This window comes from Canis aureus, chromosome 9 (assembly GCF_053574225.1).
Source record: "Canis aureus isolate CA01 chromosome 9, VMU_Caureus_v.1.0, whole genome shotgun sequence".
Classification (NCBI taxonomy): domain Eukaryota; kingdom Metazoa; phylum Chordata; class Mammalia; order Carnivora; family Canidae; genus Canis; species Canis aureus.
This window is the reverse complement of record NC_135619.1, coordinates 77,445,696-77,454,510: the sequence shown is the minus strand read 5'-3', so window position 1 is coordinate 77,454,510 and position 8,815 is coordinate 77,445,696. Positions and strand designations below refer to the sequence as shown.

The following is an 8,815-nucleotide window of genomic DNA, read 5'->3' as shown; positions in this document are numbered from 1 at the left end:
TCTAGGTCTGCCTTATATCAACTGCATGATTAAAACAGACAATGCATCCTGAAGACAAGAGGAAAATGCTTTCTGCCACAGACTGGAAGACCTACCAGTAAACGTGGCAAGAAAACTACATAAAAAAAATAAGAGGTTATAAACTGGAAAGAAAATAATTAGTTTTCTTATGACAATGTATTAATAGAGTCAATGAGTAAAAACGCCGATAAAAACTGGAAGAAATAACTCGTGAGCTCAGCACAAAAAATCAGTATATAAAATCAGCAAATAAAATAAAGATATATTCCTACATAATAACAACAAATTACATATACAAGATTAACAAAATAATCCAATTTACACTAGCACCTAAAATAAATATGTAGAATTAAAATTTACTAACAAGATGAAATATCTCCAGAAAATGACCTATATTGATGTGTCTTTTGAAATGCACCCAGAAATTAATAAATAACTGTGCTTAGAACTGCATATAGTCAGAGGGCCATCTACACAAATTGCTATAGAATTGTGGTGCAATACATGTGTTGGCTTTAAATATACGAATGTAAGTCTGGAGCTGGTTATATAGTCAGAGGACATGCAAATAGGGCCCTCCCTCCACTGATTAATCCAGGCCAGTCCTGACCCTGCAGCTGGGAGAGGAGCCCCAGCCACAGCATCCCAAGGTGACCTGATTCACTGATCAGGACACAACAGAGACAAACCACCATGGAGTGTGTGCTCGGCTGGGTTTTCCTTGTCGCTATTTTAAAAGGTAATTCATAGAGAAGCAGAGACCTTGAGTCTGTGAGTGGAAGTGAGTGAGAGAAACTGGGGATGTGGGACAGTTTCCTGACCAGGATGTCTTGTGTCTGCAGGTGTCCAGGGTGAAGTGCAGCTGGTGGAGTCTGGGGGAGACCTCGTGAAGCCTGGGGGGTCCCTGAGACTCTCCTGTGTGGCCTTGGGATTCACCTTCAGTAGCTACTAAATGAGTTGGATCCGCCAGGCTCCTGGGAAGGGGCTGCAGTGGGTCGCAGATATTAGTGATAGTGGAGGTAGCACATACTACATTGATGCTGTGAAGGGCCGATTCACCATCTCCAGAGACAACGCCAAGAACACGCTGTATCTGCAGATGAACAGCCTGAGAGCCGAGGACACGGCCGTGTATTACTGTGCGAAGGACACAGTGAGGCGAACTCATTGTGAACCCAGACTCAATCCTCTCTGTAGAAGGGGATCAGGACCACCAGGGGGTGCGCTCTGCTCACTACTTCTATCTTGAAATCCCAGGAGCAGGTGAAGAGGGTGGTTCTGGGCAGGTTTCCTGTCAGGGTCTGGGATTCCTCTCCAAGGAGCAGTTTCCCCCTGGGAGCTCCTCTGAACACTTGATTATGTGTTTACCTCTTCAGTCTCTTTCTTAGAGACCTAGAATTCAACTATAGCACTTGCACTTACTTGTGCTTAACTTTTCCTGACCCGAAATTTTAATCATTTACAATTAATGCCATTCACATCATCTGAACCTTTTAATGAGTCCTAGTGGCGATCACTGTGGACCACAGGACCCCAAGCTAACATGCTGTCTTGCACATCGCCGTATAGAGGAAACCCAATCACACAAGAGAAAAGAGACATTCTACAAACATGGTAATAACAGCGGGGAGTGAGAGAGATTCCCAGCATGACATGGTAGGGAAATGGACTCAGCGGTCATATGCACACACACCCACACACACACACACACACACAGAATCACGAGAGTATAACCATTCATCACCTTCACCTTCATGTCTGATGAGAGCCAGGCAGACCTTTCATCACGTCATAAGTGCATGGATAGTGCCAGGGAAGGACATTGGCTCTGGGTGTGTGTTGTGGGTCAGTGGTGGGTGCGGCGTCCTGCTCCAGGAGGGGCTTGTGTGGAGTTAGTGTCCCAACTGCATCAAGAGAGGGAACCCTTGGGTTATTGTTTGATTTCTTATCCTTTGGGTGGAGTAGAAGAATGAGGAAGGAATGTCAGGGAGCTAGCAGGCAATACAGACTGGACATGGTGTGAAGAATAATTTCACTAAACAAGCATCAAACTGGAGGGACAAAAGAGAAACATGGTTATTCTCAGTAGACAGATGTCTGAATCATAGGGAAAGGAGATGAATAATACATGGAAACAGCACGAAACTTTAAATAATAATACAAATAGGCCAAGATCCTACCCGGATCTCAGATGGAAGCTGTCCTCTCCCCAAGGTCAAAATCTGGTTCCGAAGGTCATGTATACACCATGTGCTCAGAGACTGGAAGCTTCTACTGGATCAATGAGGAACCTCAGGGTGAGGAGCTGGATTGGAGGACCTTCCACCTGCACGGAATAACTCATGGATCCTTCTGGTTCTGACATCAGGTTACTGTGTGTGACCTCTACCTGCCCATGTTGGAACCTAATACCCATGATATGAGGAAGGAGGTGGAGCCTTAGGGGAACAGTTAGGTAAGGAGGTGCAGCCTCATGATATGATCAGGGCCCTTATAAACCAGGACTGGGAAAGTTCCCTGCACCCTGGGCCCATGTGAGGTGATGGGGAAAGGACGGGGTAGGATGTGGGCAATCTCCAGAGACCACATCTGCATGCATCTGGACATCAGACGTCCCAGATTCCAGATCTGTGAAGAGTGTCTGTTGTTTGATCCTCCCAGTCCATGTATGATGTTCCAGGAATGTGGACAGGTGAAAGTCCATTTTTTTCTTTGTTTAAATTGAATTTACCAATATATACTATACACTCAGTGCTCATCATATCACGTCCCCTCCTTAACTCCCATCACCCAGTTCCCCCATCTCCCAACCCCTCTCTTCCAAAGACCCTCAGTATTTTTACCCCTGGAGTTAACTGTCTCTCATGATTTGTCTTCCTCTGTAATATTACCCCACTAAGTTTCACTCCTCCGTTATGATCTCTTTCAATATTTCCTATATTCCACATATGGGTGAGACCATATCATTGCCTCTCTGTGATTAATTTATCTCAGTATAATAGCTCCAGTTCCATCCATGTTGAAGGAAATGTGATTTCATGTTATTCATCCTTCCTGACAGCTGTGTAATATCCCATTGTATATATAAACCACATATTTAGTATATTTTTATTGGAGTTCGATTTGCCAACATATAACAGCCAGTACTCATTCCGTCAAATGCCCCCCTCAGCTCCTGTCATCCACATACCCCAACCTCCCAACCATCTTCCCTTCCACTACTCCTTGTTTTCTTCCCCCATAGGTAGGAGTTTCTCATGTACTGTTACTGTCTTTGATGATTCCCACTCATTCCATCTTCTTTCCCCTTTATTCCCTTGCACTATTTTTATGTACTTTGTATGTGTGAAACCATATAATGTTTGTCCTTCTCTAAATCACTTACTTCACTCAGCATAATACCCTTCAGTTCCATCGACATTGAAGCAAATGGTGAGTATTCGTCATTTCTAATGGCTGAGTAATGTCCCAACATCTTCTCTATGCATTCATCTGTCAATGGACACCGAAGCTCCTTCCACATCTTCTTTATCACTCTTCTGTAGAAGAGCATCATAATTCCTCCCACAGTTTGGCTATTCTGGACATTGTTGCTGTGGATATTGGGGTGCAGGGGTCCCTTAATTACATTAAATTTGCGTCTTTGGGGTTAATAACATGTAGTGGAATGCCTGTGTTCTAGGGTAGCTCTATTAGTCACTTTTTCAGGACATTCCATTCTGTTTTCTGGAGTGGCTAAATACGCTTGCATTCCCACCAAAAGAAGAGAAAGTTACACTTTCTCGATATCCTTGCTTATATTTATTGTTTCCGGCCTTGTTACTTTATCCATTCTGAGTTGTATAAGTGGGATCTTAGTGTGGTTTTCATTTGTATTTCCCTGATGTCAAGTAAAGTGTTCCTCCTGATTTCCCATTTTGGGGCAGGTAGAGAAGATGGGGTGTTGGAGATCAGGGAGTGAGCAGGTAACACTCAACAATACTGTGTGATGAGAAATTCCACTTAACAATTATGAGAGAACAAAAGTGGGGGAGGACCTTCCACCTGCAGGGAATAACTCATGGATCCTTTGGGTGCTGATATAGCTAACTGTGTGTCACCTCTACGATCCCCGTGTTGGAACCAAATGTCTATGTGATGGGAGAAGGAGTTGGGGCCTTAGGGGAACAATTAGGTCAGGAGATGGAGCCTCATGATACGATCAGGAACCTTATACATCAGGATATGGGAAGCTCCATGCCCCCTGGCCCCATGTGAGGTGACACGGAAAGGACGGGCTAGGACGTGGGCACTCCAGACACCACATCTGCTTGCACCTGGAACTTAGACTTCCCAGACTCCAGAGCTGTGAGAATGAGCATCTGTTGTTTAGTCCATTGAAACTGGGAATGCGGGGACATCACTCAGAAACACTTAAACAGGGTCTGACCTCTTATTTGTCCTATACTAGTCTGTTAGCTAGTCATTTGCAAATATTTTCTCCCATTCTGTAGGTTGTCTTTGAGTTTTGTTGACTGTATCCTTTGCTGTGCAAAAGCTTCTTATCTTGATGAAGTCCCAATAATTTATTTTTGCTTTTATTTCTCTTGCCTTCATGGATGAATCTTGCAAGAAGTTACTGTGGCCAAGTTCAAAAAGGGTGTTGCCTGTGTTCTCTAGGATTTTGTTGGAATCTTGTCTTACATTTTGATCTTTCATCCATTTTGAGTTTATCTTGTGTTTTGTGTAAGAGAATGATCTAGTTTCATTCTTCTATACATGGCTGTCCAATTTTCCCAGCACCATTTATTGAAGAGATTCTTGTTTTTTTTCCAGTGGATAGTCTTTCTTGCTTTGTCGAATATTAGTTGACCATAGAGTTCAGTGTCCACTTCTGGTTCTCCATTTTGTGCAACTGATTCAATGTGTCTGTTTTTGTGCCAGTGCCAGAATGTCTTTATGATCACAGCTTTTAGTAGAACTTGGAATCCAGCATTCTGATGCCCCCGGTTCTGATTTTCCTTTCAGTATTCCCATGGCTATTTGGAGTATTTTCTGATTCCACACAAACCTTAAGTTGATTTGTTCCAACCCTCTGAAGAAAGTCCGAGTTATTTTGATAGGAATTGCATTGAACGTGTAAATTGCCCTCGGTAGCATTGACATTTTCACAAAAGTAATTCTTCCAACCCATGAGCATGGAATATTTATCAATATTTTTATGTCTTCCTCAATTTCTTTCAGAAGTGTTCCATAGTTTTTATGGTATAGAAACTTTACCTCTTTGGTTAGGGTTAATCCTGGGAATCTTATGCTTTTCGGTGCAATTTAAGATTTTTTTGATGCCTTAACTTTTCTTTCTTTAATCTCAAGGCTAGTGTATACTAATGGAAGTGATTTCTGGGCATTGATTTTGTATCCTGCCTCACTGCCAAATTGCTGTATGAGTTCAATCAATCTTGGGGTGGAGTCTTTTGAATTTTCTAGATACAGTGTCATGTCATCTGTGAAAACAGAGGTTTGACTTCTTTTTTTCTTTTTTGGTTTTGACTTCTTGTTTGCCAATATGAATGCCTTTTGTTTCTTTTTGTTACCTTATTGCTGGGGCTAAAACTTCTAGTACTATGGTGAATAGCAGTGGTGAGAGTGGATATCCCTGTCTTGTTCCTTATCTTAGGGGAAAGGCTTCCAGTGTTTCCCCATTGAGAATGATATTTGCTGTGAGCTTTTCATAGATGGATTTTAAGATGCTGAGGAATGTTCCCTCTATCCCTACACTCTGAAGAGTTTTGATCAGGAATGGATGCTGTATTTTGTCAAATGCTTTCTTTGTTTCTATTGAGAAGATCCTATGGTTCCTTTTTGTTTTCTCTTGTTGATGTGATCTATCATATTGATTGCTTTACAAGTGTTGAACCAGCCTTGCATTCTAGGTATAAATCCCACTTGGTCATGGTGAATTATTTTGTTAACATTTTGTTGTGTCCTATTGGCCAGTGTCTTTTTGAGAATTTTTGCATCTGTGTTCATCAGGGTTATTGGTCTATAATTCTCCATTTTGGTGGATTCTTTGTCTCGTTTTGGATTTAAGGTGATTCTGGCCTCATAAAAAGAGTTTGGAAGTATTCTGTCCATTTCTATCTTTCAGAACAGCTTTAGTAAATAGGTATGGCTTCTTCTTTAAATGTTTGATAGACTTCGCTGGGAAGCCATCTAGCCCTGGACTTTTGTGTCTTGGGAGGTTTTTGATGACTGCTTCAATTTCCTCCTTGGGGGCAGCCCTGGTGTTGCAGGAGTTTAGCGCCACCTGCAACCTAGGGCATGATCCTGGAGACCCTGGATCAAGTCCCACATCAGGCAGTATGATGCCTGCTGCTCCCTCTGCCTGTGTCTCTGCCTCTCTTTCTCTCTCTCTCTCTTTCTCTCTCCCTCTGTCTCTATGAATAAATAAATAAAATCTTTTAAAAATTTCCTCTTTGGTTATTTGCCTGTTTGGGTTTTCTATTTCTTCTCGTTCCAGGTTTGCTTATTTGTGGTTTTCCAGAAAAGCATCCATTTCTTCTGGATTGCCTAATTTATTGGCATATGAGTGGTCCTAATATGTTTTTAAAATCGTTTGTATCCTCTTCCTATTGGTTGTGAGGTATTGGGCCTTCATCAAGATTCAAAGCTATGCACAGCAAAATAGTCAACAAAACTCAAAGGCAACCTATTGAATGGGAGAAGATATTTGTAAATAACCTATCAGATAAAGGGCTAATATCCAGTATCTATTTAAAAATGTTATCTATGTTACTTGCTGGTACGAGGTGAGTTGAGGACCCATACACCTTCATGATCTTGCCCCCAACATTTATTTATTTATTTATTTATTTATTTATTTATTTATTTATTTATTTATTATTTATTTCAGACAAAGTGACAAAAGAGTTTGAGGGTAACAGATAGAAAATCTCAAGAAGATTCTTCAATGAGCACAAAGCCTGACCAGGGGCTTGATCCCAGGACCTTGCATCATCATCTCAGCAGAAATCAAGAATGGATGGCTAACTGAATGTTTCCCCAAGGGCATCATCCTTGGGCCAATTTTTTAAAGAATGCATTTATTTATTGATGAGCAACACACAGAGACAGAGAAGCGGACTCCATGCAGCATGCCTGATGCTGGACTTGTCCTCAGTACTCAGATATCATGCCCTGAGCCAAAGGCAGGCACTCAACAACTGAGGCACCCAGGTGGGATTGAGTCCCACATCGGACTCCCTGCGTGGAGCCTGCTTTTGCCTCTGCCTGTGTCTCTGCCTCTCTATGTGTGTGTATCTCTCATGAATATATAAAGAGATACATTAAAAAAATAAAATGCAAGTAAGACAGAGAGTGCTACAGGATGTTTAAGTCTCTTGTGCTTTCAGGAGCATTTAACAAGCTCTAGGCAATGAGGAGCACATTTGCAGGACAAGCAATTCCATGGCTTTTACATATCTGAGGTGTGAAGAGATGGAGGTGGGAATGCACTGATTACCTCACTGGATGCAGTATATTGGAGACACACTGATCCAGGAATAAGACATTCAGATCTCAGAGCCAACATCAGGTTTATAGAGGCTCTTTCATTCAGAGATGGCTTCACAATAAGGAGGATGTCCTGTGGCTTCCAGACCTTCAGTGGAGACATTCTCTCTGCAGACAGTTCAGGGATCTAGAAGGGGACCTACGTCATCAATGAGGATTAGGACTTGGGCCTCAGGTTCATACATAGCACAGTCCTGTGATGATGATCTGCTCCTTCTCTAGATGAGGCTTGTCTTGAGTATGAAATACTCCATCTCATGAATATGCAAATTGTCCGAGATGCATTAGGATAATAAGTATAGGAATATCTGTGCCCTGAATCACCAAAACCTGCACACCCTTCCTCCAGAAGCCCCTGTGAGCACAGTGCTCACCATGGACTGCAGCTGGAGAATCTTCTTCCTGCTGGCACTGGCCACAGGTAGGGGACACCCCACAAGTAAGGCTGAGGACGGGAGCAGGCCCAGTCAAGGATGACTTCATCCCTTCCTGTTCCTCTCCACAGGTGTGCACTCTGAGGTCCAGCTGGTGCAGTCTGCAGCTGAGGTTAAGAAGCCAGGGGCATCTGTAAAGGTCTCCTGCAAAACATCTGGATACACCTTCACTGACTACTATATGCACTGGGTACAACAGGCTCCAGGAGCAGGGCTTGATTGGATGGGATGGATTGATCCTGAAGATGGTGCCACAAGGTATGCACAGAAGTTCCAGGGCAGAGTCACCCTGACGGCAGACACATCCACAAGCACAGCCTACATGGAGCTGAGCAGTCTGAGAGCTGAGGACACAGCTGTGTACTACTGTGCGAGACACAGTGTGAGAACCCACATCCTGGAAGTGTCAGAAACCCTGGTGAGAGCGCAGCTGTGATGGGTAATTGAGGAGTGATACAAACAAGGATTATCTGACTTCCTGATACCAACGTGTCAGGGGTTTTGGACAAACTTTTTTTTTTGGACAAACATAATACAATCTTGTGCACATCATTCTCTCTACAAAGGTTTGAAGTGACAGTTACACAGAAAGAATGATCCTAGTTAAACACTTTGTATAAAAATTTTTTTATTACATTTTATCGTGCAGATTTTTGCAACCTATTTGGACACAAAAGGTGAAACTCCTTGAGGTCTTATCTGGGAAGTGTTGGAAAGTGTTGTGCTACACAATCTGAGACTGTTGATTTGCCTGCAACAGGGTTAAAAATTTTCCCACTTGTTTTGAAATGTGACAGTGTGCTTGGAGA

The 8,815-nt window shown here is 42.7% G+C and overlaps 1 pseudogene across 1 annotated transcript in view; it reads left to right on the top strand.

The window, feature by feature from the left end:
- The first annotated feature begins 583 nt into the window (after positions 1-583).
- Positions 584-8,815, top strand: part of LOC144321316 (immunoglobulin heavy variable 3-74 pseudogene) — a 117,595-nt pseudogene continuing 109,363 nt past the window's right edge. Inside the window, exon 1 of the transcript XR_013387021.1 lies at positions 584-760. The product of XR_013387021.1 is annotated as an immunoglobulin heavy variable 3-74 pseudogene (transcript). The remainder of the gene's footprint in view (positions 761-8,815) is intronic.